The following is a 25,937-nucleotide window of genomic DNA, read 5'->3' as shown; positions in this document are numbered from 1 at the left end:
TTTAGATATTCGGTCTCTATTTGATACAAGTTCCAGAATGTTGGTGATGTTTAAAAGGTAAAATGAACTCCTGTGCTAAAATAGATCTGAATATTATCTATACTATTAAAGTCTGTGCACATCTGTCTGTTTATTTGTTTGTGGTATTATTCCTCTAGAATGGGGGGGAATTGAATTTCAAAAGAGGTACTTCTGATTCCAAAAATTCATGGTCTATTCATGGTCATCCAAAAGCTATTTCGATCATCCTTCATCTTCGTACTACTTTAATTAGCTAAGCTATTAATTAAAAACTCTGAAACCTCTAATTTTCGCCTTCATTTTTCCGAGTGACAATAGTCTCGCACGCAGGAGATAAAAATCTGCTTTATTTCGAAAAGTGTTGCCACTGCTCGCTGTCAAATCATTCAAATCGTAGAGCTTGTTAATAAAAAATTTGTAAGTTTAACAAAATATGAAATAAAAATAGCATTGCCAAACATTAAATATATTATTCCAAATTCCACAAATTCGCGGAAATCGATTGGAATTTGATGTGGCAAATTTTTCGTTAATGTCAGCATTTTAAATAAATAGCTGCTGTTGGCAACTTCTTTGTTCAGGTTAGGATAATTGACACAATATGGTTTTGCCGCGCTAATTCTTTTATTGATATTGTGAAACATTTGCTATATTACATTAAAGTTAATAATGACGTCACACATATACGTATTAATCTAAAGTCTCTAAAGTTTTTGTTTCCTGTTTTGGCAAGAAAAAAAAAGTATTTACGAATATGTTGTTTCCCGGAAAGACTGAAATTTTTTCACACATTTTCAGGCATACATAAAACATATAAATTTTGCTTTGGCCGCAGCCCGCTAGTATCGATTTAAGAAATGATTCGTGAGAGTAACAGTCCTGATTGAATATATATATATATATAAAAAGAATTAATATGCTTAACATAAGGGGTGTAGCAAATACAGACGAAAACAGAACTATAATGGACATAAATTATAAGTAAAACAGAAATGTCAAATCAATTGAAGAAAAATCAAATATACGTAGATGAGAAAAATTTGCTTTGTTGAAAATTTCTTTTATTCTAGCAGAAAATCTTAGCTAATGAAAAAGTAAAACTGATTTTCTTGAGTTCCCGTAATAGAATAAACTAATTATTTAGTATTTGGAACAAACAACGGATACTTGGAATTAATTAAAATTCCTTTTTATTCAGACTATAACAAAGGAAGAACTCTCATTTGCCTCGCTGAGAAACGTTTTTGTGAAAATGTTGGTATGTGACAGACAACGATGAATTTAAGCATAAAACGTATCTGCCCCTTATCATTAACAACGAATTTATTTTGCAGTTTTTCAATATAATTTAATTTCAACTATTTACAAACTTAGTAGAAGTTACAGAATATATGGAAAATGAAAAACAAAGCCCTTTTAAAATAATTCCAATTGCGTTCATTTACTTTTAATATTATTCCTTCAGAAAACATATTTTGTTAGTTTGAAGAGTTTAGTAACAAAGATTCAGATTTTTTATGAAATATTACATAAAATACCTTAAAAATGTTACACATGTGTTTTTTAAGTAAATAAGATGAAAAGTAAGATTGAAAAAATGTGTGCTCCAAGGAAAAGTATTTCAAGAATTTTCATAATTAGCTCACGTGAGAAATCTTTGTATGAACTTTCAGCTAGCTAAATTCTTTTTTCTTCAAGTACCTAAAGAAAAAAATTAGATTTCTTTAGCAAAAGCAATTCTTCGGAAGTTTTGAAAGTTGTTTAGATAAAAGTATTTTTCATAATTGTTAAAAGAAAATTTGACCAGAAAACTGACGTTTTCCCAATTGAATCTTTTTATTTAAACTTCCAAAAGAAGAATATTTATTTTTCGAGTAATAAGAACGCAGACATAGATTAAAATTTCGAACTTTTTAAATTATTGTTCCTAGTCTTGCCAATCAGTCTTATAATTTTATGGAACGGATTTCGCTGAAGGGACAAATCTCTCCATAATTAATGAGAAAAAAATAATTTTTTTGAAACAAAAATACGAGAATATTTTTCTCATATTTTAACAACAAAGGCTGTTAAATAAGAGTGGTAATACGGTTAAAATAATTACGAAGTGAATTCTTTGCAGTAATGTTTAGGAATAATAAATTCTTCATTGCAGAGATAAGGCATGGAATTGGTGCTAGTTTTTAGTTTATCATTCGCAGTAAAGAATTTCAAGAAATTAGATTTGGTAACATTTGCTACTGCTCAGTTTAAACATATGAATGAGGGAACCATTTCCATAGCTAGATTTAACATTCACATACAGCTGAAGTTGGTAAGTTCTACTTACCCAACCACTTTAGAATTTGCAATTGAAAAAGTAAACCAATTTAGATTGTTCTATAGTTCTTAAGACACTGACTGAAAATAAATATGCCAATTATTTCGTAGTCGTTTATAGCACTTAACAAAATATTTTGATACAGTTGAAATTAGTACATAACAAAATATTTTGATTAGAATTCAAATTAAATTTCTTAGACCTGGGAAGATAATATTAGAATTTAATCGTTATGCACATTTCCAAATTTAAAACTTTAATAATTTAGAATGACTGATTTTTATTACGTAGCTGTAAACAGTTTTGTTAAATAGTTTATTTAATATACCTTGGGTTTAGGAAGCCTCAATATCTTCATTTGAAATATATACAGTGAAATACATTTGCAAGCTGTAGCATTTTAATTGTAAAATATTAAGCCAATGTTCTTCAAACAAGTGAGTTATCGCTGTTGTCTGAATTAATATGACAAAATTCCTGAGAATGTTATAATAAACTTTTCATTAAATCTTTAAATTAAATAGAATGCACCACTTGTGCGTACAAATAGCCTTCACCATTTGCAGGTATTTAATGTAACATAATTTGAAATTCGGATTCAAGTAATATATATACTCGGAGGCTTCACAAAATGATCTACTTAAGCTGGTTAAAAAGGCCCGTTTTAACGTCTACTAGCGAAAGCGGCTGAAGCCGGAATAATCTGCGGCAGAGCTGGCGATGGGCTGTAAACTGCAGGCGATGTTGCCTAAAGCTATAAATCTAAACAGTCCAATTCCTCGACATAAATACCCATGCAACTAATTTGCATTCTGATGAAGACTGGAGAAAGGAAACTGTTATGCTTAAGGTTTAAATCATAATAATTAAATAAGTAAAAATACCTCGTAAGCTTTGAGCTACATTCAACTATGTTTGATCATTGCCAAGTACCAATATCTACCACCTGTTGAAGTAAGTTTGTGGATTCTGAAAACGTTCTTTTAGTTATATTATAGTCAAATGTTTATTCTCATATTAGCATCCCAAATGCATTAACGCTCAAAGAATATATTTTGTTCTTGGAGCAAGGAGTAGCTTTACTTCATTGAATAAAGTAAGCATAAACCATTCTTACGATGATTGGAGAGGATGACATCGCAGCAACGTTTTGGACTCTGCACTTTTCGAAGAACCTGAATATGGACCTTTTAAACAATTAAACAACTGAGTTCATTATATATCACATTAAGTTTGAAGGTTCTATATATGGTATGGTTCTATATATGGTATGGAGTTGAGGCATACATGTAAAGGCATGAGGTATGAAAATTATGAAGGTACTATGTATATAAAGGTATGAGGACTTTACAGGCGCCCTATGAATAAATTTTGTGGCGTAGATACATAATGTACAAAGTTTAAAGTTTTATTTATTCGTGAAATTAATTGTGGAATTTTCTTCGTAAACGCTTAACATTATTATCATTTACAGATTAGTCTTTGATGAAAAAATGAAAAATAAGATTAACAAAGTTCTTAGATTCATATTCGCTGCAAAGTATTCCATTAATAATTCTCTTTTCTGTAATATTTATAAATGTACTGAAGCTGAAATATAAACTGATAAATATAAAAAACAATATTTCCAAACGTTTTTAGTATTTTCAAATCGTTATGTGAAAAATGCAAGGAAGCAAATAATATTTTTGGGAAACCATCTCTGAATAGAGTGTTGGGCCCATCATATTTCACTAAAAAGAAAACTGATTTCACCTAAATGTAAATATCCCAAGTATCCATCTCTGAAAATATATTAAAACGCTCTAACTGCCATAAACGTGAAGAAAGTCCGTTCCATCCGAGCGATGATGAAAGCATTAATTCTGTTTTCGATTTTCATCATCGGATGTTTTAGCCTTCCGATGATGAAAATAGTCTGTGTGCAGCTCTCTCCTAGTTTTCATATATAGTAATACATACATACACACACACGCGCACGCGCGCATATATATATATATATATATATATATGCGCGCGTGCGCGTGCCATACACACACACACACACACACACACACACACACATATATATATATATATATGCGTGTGTGTGTGTGTGTATGGCAATTTATTACGATTTACGATTAATTAATATATTTACTTCAGTCTTTGATATATACACATATATATTTATAAGATCTTGCCATTTCTCTTAGGAATTGTTCCGTGACTATAACGGGATAATTGCATTATCACATCTTAACAAAGAGGCAGACTAGGAGAAATTTTTCCGAGAAACGAATTTCTACTTTTCCTACCATTGAAAGGTTCCTAGCCGAAACAGTTTCGTTGGAACCGATGTCCCGCTAGCTACGTGGGATATAAATTTTCTATCTCTTATAAATATAAGCAACATATAAATAAATGTAACTATATGTATTTTTACTAAGGCTCCACTCAAACAATAGTTTGAATTTGGGCTAAATTATATTATTGCGAAACTGGAGGGAGGTGAGAAAATTTTAATCTACAAAGTGGGCGGTAGATATAAAAAGGTTGACTAACCTGGTCCACATGGAATACATGCTTATCAGTTTGTAAGGCTTATGTTAATTTTATTAACAGTTAAATTTTAAGTTGAAGTTCCTTTCCTGTCAAATTCTTAACTTCAACTTACTACTTCCGGCCAGAACGTAGTTTTGGAATCATTCTGAATGCTTAATGAGGAGGAGCGGTATTTAAACCGCGAAGTCTACTTGCAGAGTAAGAAAGAATCAGGGTTTCTGATTTACGCGGGTCTGGCCTTTTCGGCTACTCTCTCTCTCAAAGCTGTTATTACACTCGGCCGTACTCAGGCCCTTGATAAGCTTCGTAGTCAAATAGAGTAAAGGGGCCAACTATTCGGCTATATTTCTTTATTACAAAAATTAAACTAAAACTAAGATTAACTAAAGAAATATAGCCGAAGATATCAAGAATCTAATCGAGTTTCATTTTCTCGCACTCTAGGTGAAGCACGCAAACTGACTGCGGACCAGCAGGGCTTATACAGTCAAAAGTCGTTAATCCGGACTCGTCGGGACTTCGGCGATTCCGGATTATCGATTTTTCTGGATTATAGATCATCAGTTTAAATCTCGTAAGATGGCATGCAGAAATTCTAAAATTAAAAATAGGAAACCGTAATTTATGAAATAAAGAACAATTATGATCTAAAGGGTATCAAAATTTGCAAAAAGAAAAAGCTTAATATTTATTTGTTTACTTTATTAAACATTTCTTTCAATGTAAGTTGTTTAAGTTTTGCTTCGTTTCATGTGATAATACTTTCTCTTTAATTCTATTAAACAGACATAATTTCTTGTTCAGTTACAAAGTTCCACCGTTCAAGTCCTATAATTGCTGTGTCAAGAACACCGACTAATTTGTCAATCGAAATTTTTTTGTTTTCAATAACCTCTGTCACTTTTCTTCGCTATCGGAAGCGAATTATAATGACGAGGAACTTGTTTTAAATCATATCAAAGACGAAGCATATCGAGATGAAATACTACATTTGGTAAGGAATTATAAGCCAAATAAAATAAAAACATCTGCGCTGAAGATAAGGATAGTGCTGACAAATCAACTTCCAATTCATTACGCGCCCGCCGCCGAGCAGCGTGAAATTGATAAACAGATTTCAGATTTCAAAACATACTTTCGCTTTAGATCCTTTACATATTAACAAATATATATCGGAAATTCTATTTGATATAATCGAAAGTTTAAGCTTACTTTTATAAAATTGCTCTTACAGTCTGCAAAAAATAATAAGCCAGATGCAATTCGAAAATTAAGGAACAACGCAATCATCAACATTAACTGAAATAGATAATTATTTAGCTTATACGTCCATTATACATAAAATGTGCACGCGAAAACGTATTCTGCACTTGCGCACACTCATATGCGCAGTCGTAAAAGGTCTTACGCGCACGCGTGAACGCCTCTGCGCATGTGTCAACGCGGCGCATGCGCAGAAAGTTTTTAGTTTTGATGTCCGGATTATAGATCATTCCGAATTATGGGTGTCCGAATTAACGACTTTTGACTGTATAGGTTTCGGCTGGTGTTCGAAAACAATCTGGGCTAAACCGGTAAGAATTCGATCCAGAAGGTTTTCCATCCGTCCATGGCATATCGCCAATTTTATCGCCAAATGTGCGATTTCTCGCCAAATGGGGCAACCCTGCCTTCCTTGCTATTTTATGGCAACCCCAAAACTGCTTTGCGGGGAAGCCATTTTACAGCGCCTGGACATTTCGTAACAATAGGATATGTTTTTGCGCTTTATGAAAGGAAATATTCCTATTCCACAATTCAAAAACGATGTGAAATGCATTATATTAAAATTTTAACAACAACATTATTAATCGGAAAGAGAAAAGACGTCAATTATTAATTTTCATAGAAAAAGGCTCCAAACAAATACACGATAAAGACTTGTACTATTTCTAATATTTCTAAAATTAAATAGTTAATAACAAGAGAAAATTCGCTGACGCAGAAATCAATTGAAAAGGTACTAATTCAGAAGTCAAACAACAAAAATCAGCGTTAATTTACAAAATTTTCACAGGACTAGTTTCGATGGTTTTACCGAACCATCATCTTCAGCTGCAAAACCGCAAATGAACAAGATAGGAAATAATTAAGACACAATAACACGCCGAATAAATACTAATTCAGAAGTCAAACAACAAAAATCAGCGTTAATTTACAAAATTTTCACAGGACTAGTTTCGATGGTTTTACCGAACCATCATCTTCAGCTGCAAAACCGCAAATGAACAAGATAGGAAATAATGTTTAGATAAGATAAGAAAGCCTGGACAAGAATAAGCAAGTGGCGCCATCTGTTGGCGAAACCAGAACTAAAACATAATTTCTCTAAAAGCCGAAGGCAAATTTGGATTGGAATTAGGATCGTTAACTAGAACAGAAAGATTTTTATGAATGTGAAATGCCTCTAGAAAATCCAGTTCTCCAATAGAAGATGTTTTTTGAATAATTTTGGCAGCAGAAAAATTGAAAGTGTGATTTTCGGACCAACAATGTTGAGCAACAGAAGACGTCTGTGTTTCCTTTTTTCTAACATATGCCTCATGTTCTTTAACGCGAAATTTTAAGGCTCTCTTAGTTTGGCCAATGTAAATTAAACCGCACTGGCAAGGAATCCTATAAATACCCCAGGAATTCATATCCGGAATGGGGTCCTTGAGTATAGAAGTTGGAATTTTATTGATGGGAGAGTAAACAACCCGAAAGTTAAATTTCTGCAAAATATGTGCAACTTTATAGCTAATTGATGGAAAGAAGGGAATGACAACAGAATTTTTATAATCTCCTAAAATAAGAGAGTGGCTTTAAGTGTGTTGAGATGAGAATTTTTTAACTGCTTGATTAATAATGTTGGGTGAAAAGCCCCTGTCAATAGCTATTGCTTTTAAATAATTTAGTTCTTCATCAAGGGCTAGTTTGGAGGAGCAAACTTGAAGAGCACGGAAAACATAGGAATAAAATGAAGCTAACTTTTGTTTAGTCGGATGACATGATTTAAAGTGTGGTGGAAGGCAAACCGATGAAGGTTTACGGTAAACTGTAGTACTGAAGTTGGATGTGTTACGTGTGACCAGAATGTCGAGAAACGGAAGAGAATTGCAAGTCTCAAGTTCAAAAGTGAACTGAATAGCAGGATCAATAGAATTCATTGTTGAAAGAACTCTATTTAAAACATCTTTATTACCTTCAAACAGGGTAAAGTATCGTCTACGTAGCGGAACCATGCCAGGAAGTTTAAAGTTTCAAACAATTTTGATTCATAATAATGCATGTAGATATCAGCCAGGATGGGACTGAGGGGGCTTCCCATGGCTAATCCCTCAGTTTGCTTGTAATATTTATTTTGGAAAACAAAATGTGTTTGTTTCAAACAGAGTTGAGTGAGAGAAATTAGCTCATCAATTTCGATGCAAGAGAAATGAAATTCGCGAAGTCTGGTTTCTAGACATCTTAATGCACCCTCCACTGGGACATTGGTGAATAAGGATTTTACATCAAAATTGTGCCAGATTATATGCTCTTCCCAAAATTCATAAAAGTGGTATTCCTTTCCGCCCTATTGTATCAAATTTAGGTACTGCCTCGTATCCATTAGCTAAATATTTAGTTTCTAGATTTTCCACTCTATTAGACAATAACATTTACACCATAAAAAATTCAATAGAGTTTGTAAAAAAGGTTAAAAACATTTCTCCTCGTAATTTACTCATGGTTTCTTTTGATGTAAAATCATTATTCACCAATGTCTCAGTGGAGGGTGCATTAAGATGTCTAGAAACCAGACTTCGCGAATTTCATTTCTCTTGCATCGAAATTGATGAGCTAATTTCTCTCACTCAACTCTGTTTGAAACAAATACATTTTGTTTTCCAAAATAAATATTACAAGCAAACTGAGGGATTAGCCATGGGAAGCCCCCTCAGTCCCATCCTGGCTGATATCTACATGCATTATTATGAATCAAAATTGTTTGAAACTTTAAACTTCCCGGCATGGTTCCGCTACGTAGACGATACTTTTACCCTGTTTGAAGGTAATAAAGATGATTTAAATAGAGTTCTTTCAACAATGAATTCTAATGATCCTGCTATTCAGTTCACTTTTGAACTTGAGACTTGCAATTCTCTTCCGTTTCTCGACATTCTGGTCACACGTAACACATCCAACTTCAGTACTACAGTTTACCGTAAACCTTCATCGGTTTGCCTTCCACCACACTTTAAATCATGTCATCCGACTAAACATAAGTTAGCTTCATTTTATTCCTATGTTTTCCGTGCTCTTCAAGTTTGCTCCTCCAAACTAGCCCTTGATGAAGAACTAAATTATTTAAAAGCAATAGCTATTGACAGGGGCTTTTCACCCAACATTATTAATCAAGCAGTTAAAAACTTCTCATCTCAACACACTAAAAGCCACACTCTTATTTTAGGAGATTAAAAATTCTGTTGTCATTCCCTTCTTTCCATCAATTAGCTATAAAGTTGCACATATTTTGCAGAAATTTAACTTTCGGGTTGTTTACTCTCCCATCAATAAAATTCCAAATTCTATACTCAAGGACCCCATTCCGGATATGAATTCCTGGGGTATTTATAGGATTCCTTGCCAGTGCGGTTTAATTTACATTGGCCAAACTAAGAGAGCCTTAAAATTTCGCGTCAAAGAACATGAGGCATATGTCAGAAAAAAGGAAACACAGAAGTCTTCTGTTGCTCAACATTGTTGGTCCGAAAATCACACTTTCAATTTTTCTGCTGCCAAAATTATTCAAAAAACATCTTCCATTGGAGAACTGGATTTTCTAGAGGCATTTCACATTCATAAAAATCTTTCTGTTCTAGTTAACGATCCTAATTCCAATCCAAATTTGCCTTCGGCTTTTAGAGAAATTATGTTTTAGTTCTGGTTTCGCCAACAGATGGCGCCACTTGCTTATTCTTGTCCAGGCTTTCTTATCTTATCTAAACATTATTTCCTATCTTGTTCATTTGCGGTTTTGCAGCTGAAGATGATGGTTCGGTAAAACCATCGAAACTAGTCCTGTGAAAATTTTGTAGATTAACGCTGATTTTTGTTGTTTGACTTCTGAATTAGTATTTATTCGGCGTGTTATTGTGCCTTAATTAATTGAAAAGGTTTTAAATACATCTGTAGAAACAGAAAACAAAATGGTAAACCAAGATTTACAACTTAAAAAAGCTAAAATTCCTAATGTTAAATTGCTTTTGCTGAAGTATGTGGCTTAACGTGTTGCTCAACGTATTCCTGCCTATTCCCCTAATGTTTCACTTACAGACTATTGTGCTTTTAACGTCTTGAAAAGAGATCTTTCTAAGCTCAAACCCACCACAATTGATGGATTCTGAAAAGTAGCGGAACAGGAATGAAAAGTAATACCTATAGGAATTTAATGTAAGTCCCTTCTATCATGTAAATCATGATGCAGATTTATAGTAAAAAAATCTATCAGATTGAACATTCAAAAAATGCTCTTCACGTTTTAAACATTAATTAAAGGTCCTCGAAATAGCTCTAAAAGTGTGTGAATACTCTCTGTACTACAAGAGAAACGAAGGGTGGAATCCAACTAAAACATTCAATGCACTAAACTGAAGATATCTCGATATCCTCGACAGATGCTCAAGAGAAAGGGATATTGTGCAGAGCTGAAGTGTTCGTGTATGTTCTTTATGGGATGATGCAAGAACTACTTATTCAGCTACAGTCCGATACCATTTTCAGCATCTGTGAGGATAGCCCTTGTTTGGAAGCTGCGGTTTTTGTGAAGAAATTTGGACTGCCTGTGCACACGCTGCACGCTGTCCAGGATGTGGTCATGAGTATATAGAGTGAACATAAACGCGAATAAAATGAAGAAAACATTATTTGGAAAATGCAACAACAGGGAGTGTTTAAGATTTACTGAATTTCGTAAAGATTTTAATCTTGAAACTTGATTAGGAAACTATTTCATTTTCCTAAGACGTATTTCACATTGAAAATTTGCAATCTAAATTAAAAAAAAAATAATAAGATTTAAAAAATTTAAAAGGATTTAATTTTTTTTACGTTGTATTTCACATCCTGATATTATTATTCGGTTTCAGGATTTTTACATTTTTTTTCTTTAAAATTTCTCTTCTGTAGACTAATGACTGGTGCAGAAGATACAAATTTCAGTTTAATTTCAGAGATCTAAATCCGATTTTTATTATAATGACTTTTCTCTTGAAGTTAACCTTATTTCATATAACATCATTTTGTTATTTCTGAAAATATTTAATGTGTCAACATCGATTGGCGGTTGCTTGGAGAAAGTAATTAGTTTAATATATTTCTAACCATAGCATATTGCTCCTTGACACTGCACGTTAAAATATATTAATTAAAATTTTTCATTTACCAATCGAATTATTTGCCTTCCTATATATACATATATACAGCGTGAAGCTGATGAAAAGTATTTTACAAAGGAAGCATTTTAGGAAAAACTATCATAGATAAATTGACTTTATTTTGGATCATGGTTTCAAGATCATCTGGATGTCTATTTAGATATTTAAAAGTTCTTTAAATTTTTATTTGTTATAACTATCATCGCGCAAAAATAAACAACTTTTATGGAAAAAGAGTTTTCAATTCAGAACTTTCACAGATATTTGTGAACAACTTTGAAACCAGAAAAAATATTTCTTAGTTTACGGTTAAAAATTTGCTATTAGAAAAACAAAAGGAATTAAGCGTGTATGAATATGAAACATTAATTTTAAGAAATATGTATGCGCAATACGTAGAATTATTGCAGCAGTTAAAGAAAGACATAAGATGTAAAATTAGTATATGTGATTTATTGAAAGAAATTTATTGATGTAGATACATGCCGTTAGTGTGGAATTTCTATAAATTGAGGTGGTGCACATTTTATGACCAATACATTTTCAACTTCTGTTTTAAATCTAGTAGATTTCAGACATTTATTCTTAATGTTAGTATTACTGTCACTGCATGCACATAGTTTAAACAGCCTTACATATCATTCATTATGTCATGAGTGAGTTAAAAATGGTGTTCACCTATGCAGGAAAGAGAAAAAATGGTTCTTATTTTTATGTGGAAGCCCAGAGAATGTGCAGTGGGCGATTCTTCTGTACACGAACAGTTCCCTAATAGGAGAATTACATTGAAACAATTTTTTAAATCATAGTAAAACTAATTTCTAAAGAAGGAAGTTTTCAATAACAGAAAAGAAATTGAAAATGTTGAAAGAAAAGTCAATAACGAAGTTCATGACATTGCGGTGTTAAGTGAATGGCGATTTCGAAGTAAATTCTCAAGCTATGAAATTCTTAGCTATGAACGCATTAATTTCTAAAACGTTCTTTCATGTGTGCTTAGAACGTTTGAAAAAGAGGAAATTACATTAGTAGACTTGTGTCGTTTGTACATCGAGAACGATACGGTGACGATTTTGTGAACAGAGTAAAATTAAGACAGGGCTCTTAACAATAACGTTTTTTTCCGTATTACATTCCACCGAATGTGATTACAAATCGTGGTGCAGCAATACAAGTTTCCTTTAATCTTTTAGTCTTCAGACTTAATCGGCTGTTCTATCCTATTTTACCATTAACTTTACTATGGTATTTCCCGCTTATGATTGTGTTATAATCAAATGATTTTGATTTACAGTGATTACTTTTATCCTCTTGAAAATGCAGTTATTACTTTTAATGCCAGTTGAATAATTCTCACTAAAATGAATTGGAAGTATACTTGTATGTTGAGATTTTCCGTTGTATTATCATATTTTATAGGTAGTAGCTAAGATACGTTAGCTGCGTCTATCTCAAGTATATCGAAATTTTCTGAAATAAATGTCATTTTCAAGTGCAAGGCATATGGATTTAAAGCAAAAAGTTATTGGAAAATTTCTTAATATACTTTAGTGCTTCATTTTGAAAAGAAAAGATTAAAAAAGATAGCGTTATAATAGCTAATCAAATAACTACTCTCTCTCTCTTTCTATATATACATATATAGATAGATAGATATAGGTATGCATGCCTACATATATGCATATAGTATTATGTAGATGTGCAAAAGCAAAATAAAAAATAGCAAGCATCACTATAAGCTACAAACTAATTAAACAGATAAGAGATAGATTGAGAGATAAGAGTAAACAATAAATTATAACTTTCTTCAGGACCAGGAGAAGATTAAATATTCATTAAAATGTGTTCATCCTCCGATTCACATCCTCATATTTCAACGTTTGTATCTGTTCTTTTAAATTACTTGTCTGTCGAGCTAAAAAAGGATAATAATATGAAAAAAAAGGAAAAAAAAAGGATGTTCATTTTCTCAATGACAGAAAATTAAAAGAAACTTTTATTGTGAATAAAATGAAATAAAACAAAATAAAGGAAAAATATTTAATGGAAAAAAGACTTGGATAAGAGAAATTAAAGAAAGCATTTTAATGTATTTTTTTATCAAGAAAGAAAAGAAACACGCCAAAATATAGCATAAAATTAGTAAAGCAACAACCTTGCGTTTGGAATAGATTTTAACCATAAGTTTATAGATTTCGAGGGTGAAATGGTTCAAGTCCTTCTTCATCAGGAGCAAAGAAATCTGCTATTTCCAGATTTCTTTAATCCTGATGAAGAAATTGTTTCTTTGATAATTTTATAAACTTTTGGTCGTTAACGGGGAGTGGACGCAAGCAATTAGAATGAGGCACTTTTCCGATTCGAAACAGTAAATGTTTTTTTAATAATTAATTTTTGCAATAAAATTAAATTACCAATAAAAATTAAGTAAATGCATTTATAAGTTTTTAAAATTCGTGATCATTAGATGGCAAAAGGAGAAAAATGGGGACATATTTGAAGCCAACCGGATAAACGTCGCATTTGCTGGCCATTTACTTTAAACTGCAAGGAAAAGCATGACAAATGCGAAAATTGCAAGAATCATGATGAACCAAATTTCATAAAAGCAAATATCTATACTACAGTATAAAGATAAAATACAAGCATAAATTGCAAGAGAACTCATATATCTAGTATAACCCGAAAAATCTCGGCAAAAACATATATGCGTGTTTTTAAAAAATTGATGAAATAACTTACAGTCGTCACAGATGACGAGACTACAAGATTAATCATAAAATAATCATCAAAGTTCATTAAGAAAAGAAGTAAAAGCAGTACTAAAGAAACGAGAAGGGGCTCAGAACATCCCCACTCTGTATAGTTCAGGTGTTTGCAAAATTAAGGGAATTCAACTGCTTCCAAATTTCAATGACGTAAAACAACATTGCAAATGAGAAGTATGATGCTACTTGCCGCGCAGTAAAACAAGTTAAGATGCGTGAAATAAATCATGATTTTCTAGTGTAAATTAAGAATGTAATTTTATTAAAAAATAATCGGTATAAAATTGTAAGCAGGTAGAAAATATAGTAAAGTATTAAATATTATCAAAATATTCTACCGATAAATTTTTTTGCTTCTGGATAAAAAATTTTATTACATGTTAAATTAATATATTGCTACCTTATAAATGAAGGGGTGTCTAAAAATTATTTAATATTTTTTAAAAAGTAACGTCAAATAAGTTTAGTTAAATGGCTGCAAGGAATTAAGACTGCAACAAGTTAAGAATAAGTTTAGTTAAATGGCTGCAAGAAATTAAGACTGCAACAAGTTAAGAATCACAACAGTGTACTGAGTCGGCATCTTCAGTATATCGGATTATAGTATAAAAACATGAAATAACAAACTGCACCATTTGTAAATAAAAGGGACAGCGGAAATGGAGTGTTTAAGTTAATTGAAACATACATTAGAAAGAGTAAACATATTTTAACAACTTTTAAGCGAATCCTTTCAATTTGTAATATTAAGATTTTAAAATTTAATGTGCGAGTCTTTGAGCTTTCTATTAATCAACATTCTTAGAATTCAATTATTGATGTGTGCTTCAATAAGTACAGACGACTAATTCCTTTTGAAAATTGTTAATATTTACACAAATACTATTCTAATTACCTAATTGATAATGGTATTGGAAGTAATGTTTCTTGATATATTAGAATGCCAACAGATTAATAAAACAGTTTTCACTTTAAAGCTGAATAATCTTCTTTTGTGAAACAATTTGAACGCATTATAATGGCTAAGTGTGATGTCAAATAATCATCTACACTGGTAATATCACAGCATTGTTGAGCTTAAGACATTGAGTGTAAATACCATTATAATATATTAGATCGCATTTATTGATGGAAATAAAGCTTTTGCTATAACGTAGGTAAATAGAACTTATTAAAATATTGCATAAAAGTGTGTTATTTCACAAAAGGAACGAAGTAACAAATGACTGTACCCAAAGGTTAGAACAATGAATCTACTACAATGACATGTTTTCATTGAATTTAATGAAGTTATTAAAGAGTGAAAAGTTGATATATGTGTTCCATTTAACTACAGGGTTATCCAAATTAAACTTCCCCAACTCAGAGGCCTGTGGAGAGTGTTGTATGGGTCATAATGTGATGAAATTTTAAAAACAGACACTTCATAGCATGCGCTCGAGATTTATTACACAAAAACAATTAGTACAAGAAATTGCCGATAGGTGGCGCTGTAACACTAGTAATGTGCATATTGCAGCAACGTGATTTGCAGAAATAAAGCTTCTGCGCAACATATCCAAAAGACGAGCCCTACAAAAGTGGAAGACAGGCCTTGCACAGGCAGTTGTTTCCAGCTCTCTGATGCACAGTGGCGACTTTGAAAGACAAAGCTCTGTTAGTGAAACTTTTCTACTAGAATGACGAGAATTCCTGTGCTGCGATAAGAGCATTCCGTCGGCTGAATATCTTACGCCGAGGACCAATGACACCACGTGCTCTACGAGACATGATGAAGAAGTTCGAAAGAACGGGACAGCTGGGAATTTTACCAGGTAGAGGACGACAGGTTGTGGAATCTGCACGCGTAGAAGACGTTGCTTTGGCGGTCGTGGACCCCACTAGCCAATCGCCATATGGTGTTGTCAGTGTGGCAACTGTTTCTCGTGCTGTTGATATGCCCTCTTCGACCGTATGGCGTGTGATGCGTCGAATCCCCGGTTATTTTCCTTACAAAATCCATAGTCGTCATCAGCTGTCCGACGGGGATTCTGTAGTTCGGGAAACATTTGCGTTGCAATTCCTTGCCAGAATGGAAGTCGATGCTGCTTGGCCGTGGAACATCCTTTGGACGGATGAGGCCCATTTTCACCTGAATGGTCAAGTGAATACGCACAACTGCCGCATTTGGGAAGTGAAAACACTTGCGCAATCCATCAAGTGCCCTTGAACCCTCCAAAGGTTACCGTATGGTGCGGTTCCACTGCAACATTCGTCATTGGGCCTTATTTTTTTTTTTGAAGAGGTGACTCCAACAGGGTTCAAAACCTGCTCTGTCACAGATAAACGGTATCAGGACATGTTGACAACGTTTGTCATCCCTGAACTGCAACAACGTGGCCGCCTCCAGGACACGATATTTATGCAGGATGGTGCACCTCCCCATATTCTTCGTGGCGTTCAACAGGTGTTACGGGCAACTTTTACCGATGCAAGTGTGATCAGCCTCTGTTTCCCTACAGCTTGGCCTTCCCGCTCGCCCGGTCTCACGCCATGCGACTTTTGGTTATGCGGATTCTTAAAGGATCGGGTCTACCGAGAACACCTAGCAACCTTGGCACATCTGAAAGACGCAATTATTCGACATGTTCGTGGAATTAATGTAGACTTACTGCGTTCCGCTGTGGAACACACTGCTTTGCGAATGGAAAGAGTTGCGGAGAACCACGGCACACATATATTGTCAACACATATATTGTTGATCTGCAGCGCCACCTATCGACAACTTCTTGTACTAACTTTTTTTTTAATAAATCTCGAGCGCATGATCTGAAGTGTCTGTTTTTAAAATTTCATCACATTATGACCCATACAACACTCTGCACAGGCCTCTGAGTCGGGGAAGTTTAATTTGGATAACCCTGTACATTAATTCTATTTATTAATCTATGAAAATATTTTTGTAGGAAATTACGCTGATGAATATTTCATAAAGTGCAAGTGAATTTCAAAGATTTTCGAAATTCCTCATTTTCTAGGACTCCATCTTGAAAAAAAATCTAATGACTCGACAGTGGCGCTCGAATTAAAAGATGGTGAAAAATAATTCGCCGCTACCAGGATTTGGAACTGGGTCTCCTCATCCCTTGTCTCCTTTTATATGGCGGCTTATATAAGGTATTTTCTCCCTTTTTCCAGCATGTTTTCGTGGAGCAACGGTAGCATACTCGGCCTGTATTCGAGAGGTCCAGTACTAAGCCCAGCGAGAGCGTTGCTCATTTTTCACGTCTCCTGCATAAAAAAAATCCAAATGACTCTACAACTTCTTAATTTTTTACAACAATTTTCATCTACAATACTTTCAGCTGCTACACACGTGGCATTTCGATTTTGAAAAATTTTGTAATATTGAAAAAAAAAAAATACTGAAAACGTTTTTATCACGAATTGTAGATGCTCATCGGTTTAGTTTATAGATTTATTAATGCTGAACTGCGGACAAAAGCTATTCTAAAATAAATGCATTCCCAAAGCAATTATTCTCATTGCGAAAGTTCGTAACTGAGGGGATTAGGATTTATCTTTTGACGAGTAGGCAAGAAAGTTTAATCAAATCTATACCTTTAAATGTTTGAATAAGTTTTTGCTTATGAGGTATAATATCTAGAATTTCGATGGGAATATTTTTAAAACTATATTGGGATGGCGCTTCAGTGTAGTACTTTAAATCGTATCTAAGATTAACTTACATTTATATTTGGTAAGTATGGTATGACTGTTAACTGTTAATGAAATGCAATGAGTGTTTGTTTGACCATTGTAATCAAGGTTTTAAGTCTTTCAAGTGATTAAATAGGTTTAAATTAAAACTCGTTATTAGAGCTGCTAATAAGAAATTACTATTAACTTAAAAAATTCAGAAACAACAGGAATATACATGCGAAACAACATAAAAGTCCACTACTAAAGACGTACATATTTTCCTTTCATCATTATGTATATCCTTGTATTTTCAACTTTTATTTTTAAGAGATAAGAATTCTGAAATTATTTCTCCTTTCTCTCTTTCAACTTTTTGAATATTCTTTTGCTTTTTAATTTCATACTTTACACTATTAATTTGTTAAGTTTGTAACATTTAATCAATTTTATATCTTGCTTGCAGAAATAATTACTACTAACGGACATATTAAGCAACTATAAATTCTATTGAACAAAATTGGGAGAATTATGGTACTACTGCATCTTACTTAGTTATTTGGTTCTTTGACGTCCTGTATTATCTATGTGTTTTATTCCCATACTTATTTTAAATATTGTTTATATTTTTGAATATAAGCAGATTGTAATTGTCAATCTCTCTAAAAGGCGAACATATTGTTGTGTTAATTTTCTGACACCAGACGTTTAAGGAGTTCGTGTGCTTTAGAATGAATGATGACGACACTTGATGAAGTATCGAAACACACTTTATTTAGCCAATATTAATCAGGACAGCTCCAAAGTCACGTTTCACAGTCGTCGAAGATCTACTATACACTCCCTGGAACAATCAGCGACACAGCCTTCAGGTTATCAGGCTATAACGGTGGAGACACCTTCACTGCAAAGCACCAGAGTGCAGCTCCCGACTCTGCTTGGTCGTTCTGGGAACACCACGTACTCTCGAGACTCTCCACGCTACAACTCGCGATGGACTCGACGATACACAGAGCACAGCTCCCTACTCTTCGGTTCTGTCATTCCCGGAGCTCAACACACTCTCTCGACGATGCACTAACCGCGATACACTAAGAGACTCTTTCGATGCACTCGAGGACCCACTCGGCACTCGCTGACCGACTGTCAACTCAATCGACGCCGCACGAACTATCTAACTCGAGACTAACTATCTCGCACTCGCTGACCGACTGTCAACTCGATCGACTCCGCACTGACTGACTAACTATCTCGCACTGACTCTCCGCGGTGTACCAGCAAGGTTTATATAGTTTTCGGCTTGTGTTCGAGAACATTCTGGGCTAAACCGGTAAGAATTCGTTCCAGAAAGTTCTCCATCCGTCCATGGCATATCGCCAATTTTGACGCCAAATGTCGCCAAATGAGCGATTTTTCATCAAATGTGGCAACCTTACTTTCTTTTGCCATTTTTATGGCAACCCTAAAACTCCTCTGCGGTGAAGCTATCTTGCAGCGTCTGTACATTCCGTAACAATACTTATTCTGTAATACATTTATATATTTAGTTTTAGAAGTATTGTCTAAACACAGTTCAACTAAGACTCATACGTATCGATAAGATATATTCGCTTTGAAAGTTATAAAGCCATATGGCCCCAGAAATGTCACATTACACCATTACCTTGCTACCTGCATTCCTTTTCTTGGAATATAATACCTTACTAGCAATTACAGTATAATTTTATACTCCACTTAGTAATTATTTACACCATTTACTTAATAACTATTTATATCGCATTTTATAATTAATGTCAGCTTCCGTAAACACGTAGTACTGCTTCGAGAAAAGTAACAAAAAGGAACTCTACAGCTTATACATATTCATGAAGAAAACAAGTATGGTAAGACCATAAAACAAATTATGTTGCATATTCATATAACAGACAAAGAGATCCCAAACGTAAAATAAACAGATTTAATAAACATTATCATTCTTTTCGAGAATTTCGATGCTGATCCAGTAATGCAATATTTACAACCAAGGTTTGCATGCCATGTATAGAGAAAGAAAACAGCATACAGTGAAGAAACTATGACGCAGTTTTTAATATGTTCTCTTCAAGATCAAAAAAAAATTACAAAAATACAGTAGAATAAATTTGTGTGCATATAAGAGTACTTAAAATTTCAGAATTCGAGAATTCTAAATCTCAAATCCGTATTATTTAAAACAGAGATTCTCACCCCTATTCTTGAATCGATCTCTTGTTAAATGATGATATTCTTAAATGACCCCCTGCATCTTTCTATGTTTCACGACTTACTAAATAATTATAATACAAATAATTGCACATAAAAAGCTTAAGGTAACAGTTAGACTAAAAATATCAAAAACAATTTTGAAAAAAAAAAAAAAAAAAAAAAAGCTAATTAGGTTTATGTTTTTTTAATGTATTGTCATTTTTAATTACTTCTTTGTACGAAGTAAAAGAAGTGAGGTTATCGCGAAAAATTTCGGCTATCATATTTCACTGGAAATATCCATTTTGACCGTTCTCGAGTCCACTTGGCCGATTTTTTTTGAACGATATCTGTATGTATGGACACTTTGTTTTTCCCGAAAGTGCTTGTAAAATGGATCGAGAAGAGACTTTTTCTTGATGTCTGTAAAAATGTGAGTACGTTGTATCTCGCGTAACTTAAAAGCAATTAGTTGTAGAGCGTCGGACTGCTATAACATATAGCTGTGCACCTCTCTTCTTTATTGCAATCGGCAGTACCAAACGTATACCCACTCCCTTACTCGGCTTAAAATTCCTACTCGGCCTCTATTTTCTCAGGCGTTGATCGTAATTATATGCTTACAGTTACAGAAATGTTTTAAATTAAGAAGATATACATGTTTTGGCAATGTCAAATTAAAAAAAAAAACATTTTCGACGAATAACGAAATCTAACTTTTGATGTGGTCTTCCAGTTCCTATTAATTTATTTAGGAAAGTTTTATAGACATTTATTCAAGAAAGTTTTATACTATTATTTAGGAAAGTTTTTTATTTTATGAAAAAATAAAAGTAAGAAGTTGAACTTTACGACAAAAATTAACGGGATATTTAATTTAAAAAAATTGCCATTTTCGATGTCATTTTAAACTTGCTTTGAGGAATCGGTTAATTAAGTGCGAATAATTCGAGGAAATAATTTTAAATGAAATGCAGAAAAAATATGTATAATTTAATAAGTGGCACAAGTCACAAGTGACGTGGGCACTACAAGTCATGTAGTGCCCACGTCAGATTGTTTTACAAACAGAAACAAGTTTACAGAAATAAAATCGCTCATTCTAAGTGCACAAAAGTTCGATTTTAATGAATTTTATGGCTGCATGTATTGATGTAATATCTTTAATGTTTATCTTAAAATTGCTTAACGTAGTTCTTAAATGATCTCGTTAAAAATATTCAATTCGTTTCTTGTTTTCCATGGCATTTATTGACCTGATAAAAGACAGCATCTGCTAGGCAAGAAGAGGAAAAAGTCTATGTTCTCTTCAACGATTTTTAAATTCAAAAACATAAAGTGTTCATATGTTTTGAAGAAGAATTGAATTAATGTGATACAGATTTATATTAAAATTAAATCTGAATTGACTTCATAAAATACAGATTCATATGATAAAATAAAATAAAGTTTGACATTATAGGATACAGATTTATGTAAAAACTGAATAAAACCTGACTTTATGTGATGCAGATTTATATAAAAAACAATTCTATACCAATTTTATTCACAATAGTTTTTATAAGTAGTGGTATCTTAATGATGCTGATGAGTTGTCGGTACATGTTTAACTATAGACCCCTACCGACGTCCTAATCATCGTTGACGCCCTTTAATTTTCTTCTATAACAGGGGGTAATACCATTCCCGTTTGGAACCGCTGGTTTAAAACCTCAAAAGTTGACGGATCGATATGTCATACTCATAATTGTGCATTATTAATATACATATAGACATAGTAATTTGCTTATTTAAAAACTAGGGCCAGTATACGGTCTTCGGACTGGTATGCACAACTCCTCAAACCAAAGCATGCCAGACCGAAGGCATGTAATATATAATAAAAAATGAATGTTATCGCTATCAAAATAAAAGATACGTAACAAGTGTTTTTACTCGCTGAGAGAAACAACAGACTTCATTTAAAACTAATTTGTTTTGTATTTCAGATTTTTATATATTGCAATTATCAAATTTTAATCTCTCGGGTTCGAACAAAATTCGTAAAAAATATAAAATGTAAAGAAATTGAAATACGAAGTTCAAAGACAGAGTAGACTAAGTTTGAGGTGCACATTCTCGGATACACGCCTGTGTGATGTAAATCTGGTTGCCGTAGATGCCACAATACTTTCCACAGTTCGACAGAAAACATACAGATACTTCATGTTTTTAATCATAGAGATTGCAATGAAAGATATTTCATATAAGTTGCACTATTTATTACTGTCAAACGTAAGAGTAACATTAAGTATCAGGTACATAGATAAATTATTAACTAAGGGAGGGTATGGTATCCCGCCTCCTCAAAGACAGCAGTGTTTCTTCATAACTTACTACTTCACTTTTTTATTCGTTTCAGATGCTCATATTTGTTTCAGATGCATTATCGATCTTCATCATGACTTTAGTGAAGGGTTTCAAGGAGGAGCCTTTTCCTCATTGAGCTTCGCCAAGAGAGAAATAGAGCATTAGCTCATCGGTTTGTAAGAGGGCCTGGCGTTGGCAAGTGAGATCACTTCACAAAAAAAGTACCACTGAATGAGCAGAAATAGTGTTATTTCTGAGGGTAATTTTCAATGAGTGATACAAGAGCAATATTATATATATCTGTCTGGATAGTTCGTGCAGAGTGGTAATCGTTCATTGTTCTGTACTGTTATGCTGTTAGTCAAAACTTAAATCACTTTATTCTTTTTGACCTTATAAGTAAGTCTTTTTTAACGTTTGTTATATAGTATCTTATCACAGTCTGCAGAACTGAAGAAGGAAAACTCTTGCATTTTGGTTTCCTTTATTGCTTCCTTAATTGGCTAAAAATTGGTTTTCCCTAAAATATTATTTTAGTGACATGTAGTTCAATGACATATTATTAGTTTTCACTAAAATGTCATTTTAGTGATGTTTTATAATAAGGGTAATTTGTAATTTCTTATTTATTTAAATTTTTTAGTTGGAAGAACTAAAAAAATTTAATTCAACTTTTTATATAAATTTATAAAGCAAATAATAGTTATATTAATGGCTTAGAGTTTAAATAAGTTTACAAATCTAAGGTACTATTTTATGGAAAACAAGAAAAGAACATAAAATTAAAAAGAAAGTTGACGAATTAAAAAGAATGATTTTAAATGTTTTCTTTTTTTTGTAGATGTCAGATATATGGTTCCCATCTAATGAACAGAGAATCTTCGAGAACAAATAGTGGTTTGCATTTTATGATAGGGAAAGGTTTCCTTTTTGGAACGTGGCTATAAACTGAACTCATGGCTATATTTGGACATGACGCAGGATACAATAATGAATAAAATTAGATGGCTACGTTTCAACGGAAAAGAGGACAGACTGGATTGTCATATTCTATATTGCAGTGGGCGGAGAAAGACAAAAAGTGCGTTTGAATCTCTTTCGAAGCTCTCATGGTTCAGCCGAGAGAGGAGGACATCTGAGACTAGCAAAGAGGAAACCGCAACCGCGTAGAAGACAGGAGAAGCAACCAAAGGTATTCCACGAGACTTACAGGTGTAAGAAAATAACACATAATACAAGGAGATACAAGTCAACAATAAAAACATAATATCTAGGTCTGGAGAAAGAAACGAAAAAATAATTAAACTATGTTAATACTCTTATAAAAGAAAATAAACCAACTTAATAATAATACAATAATAAAAAATGAAATAACAGTTCAACATAATATTGATACAAAGGAAAACTTATACATCAGCAATAAAATACATCATTACATAACGTAATAATACAAAGACAATACTCAAAGTAATACAATGACACATAAAAGATTAAAATCCAATCATATAAAATAATAATACTAAAAGTTTAAACAGCAAATAAAATCGCGAAAGACTGCCAAAGGTAGTAAGCTGCGCAAGACTCCTAAGACTTACGTCGCGCAAGACGCCAGCAAATAACTAAATTCACTTTAAATGCACTTCTGGCATTCGAATGCAACTTACAATGTAGCAATATCTTCCCCAGCATTCCCGCAAGCACAGAGTCCACTAGTAAAAATAAGTAAATCCAAAAATTCCCATGACCAGTCAAAAATCTGAGTAAGTTCATAACCCGGTTGAAAATGCCTGAAGGAGCCTTTTTTCATATCGGAATGCAAGTAGGGAAGCAATAACAGGACTGAGACCTCTTGTGGCGAACTCCTAGCTGAGAGCTTCCGAAGCTTAGTCCGGGGATAATTTACCAAGCCTACGATCAACCAACTACTTTCTGAGCGAACGACAGGAAAGTTCTGAAAGAATGGAAATTTTCTCGAGCGTCCTCATCAATGATCATTACGCTCTTCAATACTGAGAAATAATTCCAAGGTTAGTGTTAGTACAAAAGCTTCCATCTCTGCATCAGGAATAGGATCAACGTATATCCCTTATATTCCGTGTAGTGAACTGTGTTTCAGTCCTTTTCCATGAGGACTATGCTCATGAACTTTCTTTCAGACGTTCCCACCACTATTAAAATATGACCTTAAGGTCTCTGTGACTTTGCATATTTTGCACCTGAGAATTTATGTTTATGCTTTTCTTTAAAATAACTTTGTTTGTTTGATAAGTAACACTAGATATCGTTAAAATTTAATATTTTTTACTGGGATGTTGGAAGCCAAAATTCTTCAAAAAATGGTAATTTCAGATTTTTGCATTTTCAAATTCTTTACACTTTTAACTTTCTAAATACCATTCTTTAATCTTTATGAAAATTAGAACTGTAAAAAATCTAGTTTTAATTTGTCATCGAGCGCTTTGATAAATGAGGATTTTTACATAAAAACGCGTTTTTTTCCAAACGTGATTTTTTTTTATACTCGATATATCTTTTCTCATGAACTACTTCTCACAGGTATCTAAAATGTTTATGGCTTTCTTATTATGTGTCTTAATATTTACTGAAATGATATTTTTGTGATAAACTAAGGGAAAAAAATTTTAAAAAAATTGTGAGAAAAGTGCTAAATTTTACTATGCCTAACAAAATATTCTGTAAATTACTTTAAAATTCAAAATATTTCAAAAGCTTATTTCAGTATAATAGGTATACTTTAAGCACAAAAAAAAAAAATTCCAAGTGTGTATCTACAGCAGAGTTTGAGAAAAATTACATAAAAAATTATCAATTTAACATTGTCGGTATAGGGGTTTCTAGCACCTCTTAAGAGATAAACTAAATGAGAGTTAAGCCATTTAAGTACTATATTTCTTTTTAGAAACCTACTGATGTGTTGCTCGGTTGCTCGGCTATACTTTAGATTAAGTTCACTTTTATTTGTATGTTTGTATAAACCATTATACGACACTTCATTATCATTACCATTGTTTAAAGGAATTAAAATTTTGCTATAAGTTTAAAGTGGAACTGAACTCGACATATTTCTATATTATATATTGTTATATATATACCTAAGAGAAAATTTTGTAGTTTTAGATTTAGAAATTTATACAGTAAATCAAAGACGTTTCTTTCTATTTTTGGTAATACAATTCTTTTCGATAAGACGGACAAAGCTCAACGGAAAAAATAATTTCGTTTTCCGTTTTCACATATATACATATATATACATGCATTATTACATATTGCATACGCATTAACATGTTTATAGCTATAAAGGAAGAAATATGCATTTAATATCGCATTCGGTTCAGCTATGAATAAAGCACACTTAATTCAAGGACACTTAGTTATTAGGCCTTGTTCCTTTTAATTTAATCGTAGTTATAAGTAACAAAGATACAGCAATTACATTGAATTTATTTCTGAAAGAAAGGAAACGGGATAGAACAAATAGTTCAAAATAAAAAAGCAATAGAAGTTGTAACCCAAGCAAAAGAATAAATAAAGGAACTAGTAGCATCGTATGAGAATAAAGTATTAAATTGATTCCAT

The 25,937-nt window shown here is 32.8% G+C and overlaps 1 long non-coding RNA gene across 1 annotated transcript in view; it reads left to right on the top strand.

The window, feature by feature from the left end:
- The window catches only part of LOC146998279 (uncharacterized), a 159,620-nt gene extending 134,816 nt beyond the window's left edge, over positions 1-24,804 (top strand). Inside the window, exon 3 of the long non-coding RNA XR_015040413.1 lies at positions 23,182-24,804. This is a non-coding gene — a long non-coding RNA (uncharacterized LOC146998279). The remainder of the gene's footprint in view (positions 1-23,181) is intronic.
- The last annotated feature ends 1,133 nt before the right edge of the window (positions 24,805-25,937 follow it).

This window comes from Stegodyphus dumicola, chromosome 3 (assembly GCF_044657685.1).
Source record: "Stegodyphus dumicola isolate Sdum_Otavi_A_Nest chromosome 3, ASM4465768v1".
Classification (NCBI taxonomy): Eukaryota; Metazoa; Arthropoda; class Arachnida; order Araneae; family Eresidae; genus Stegodyphus; species Stegodyphus dumicola.
This window is presented reverse-complemented; position numbering and strand designations above follow the sequence as displayed.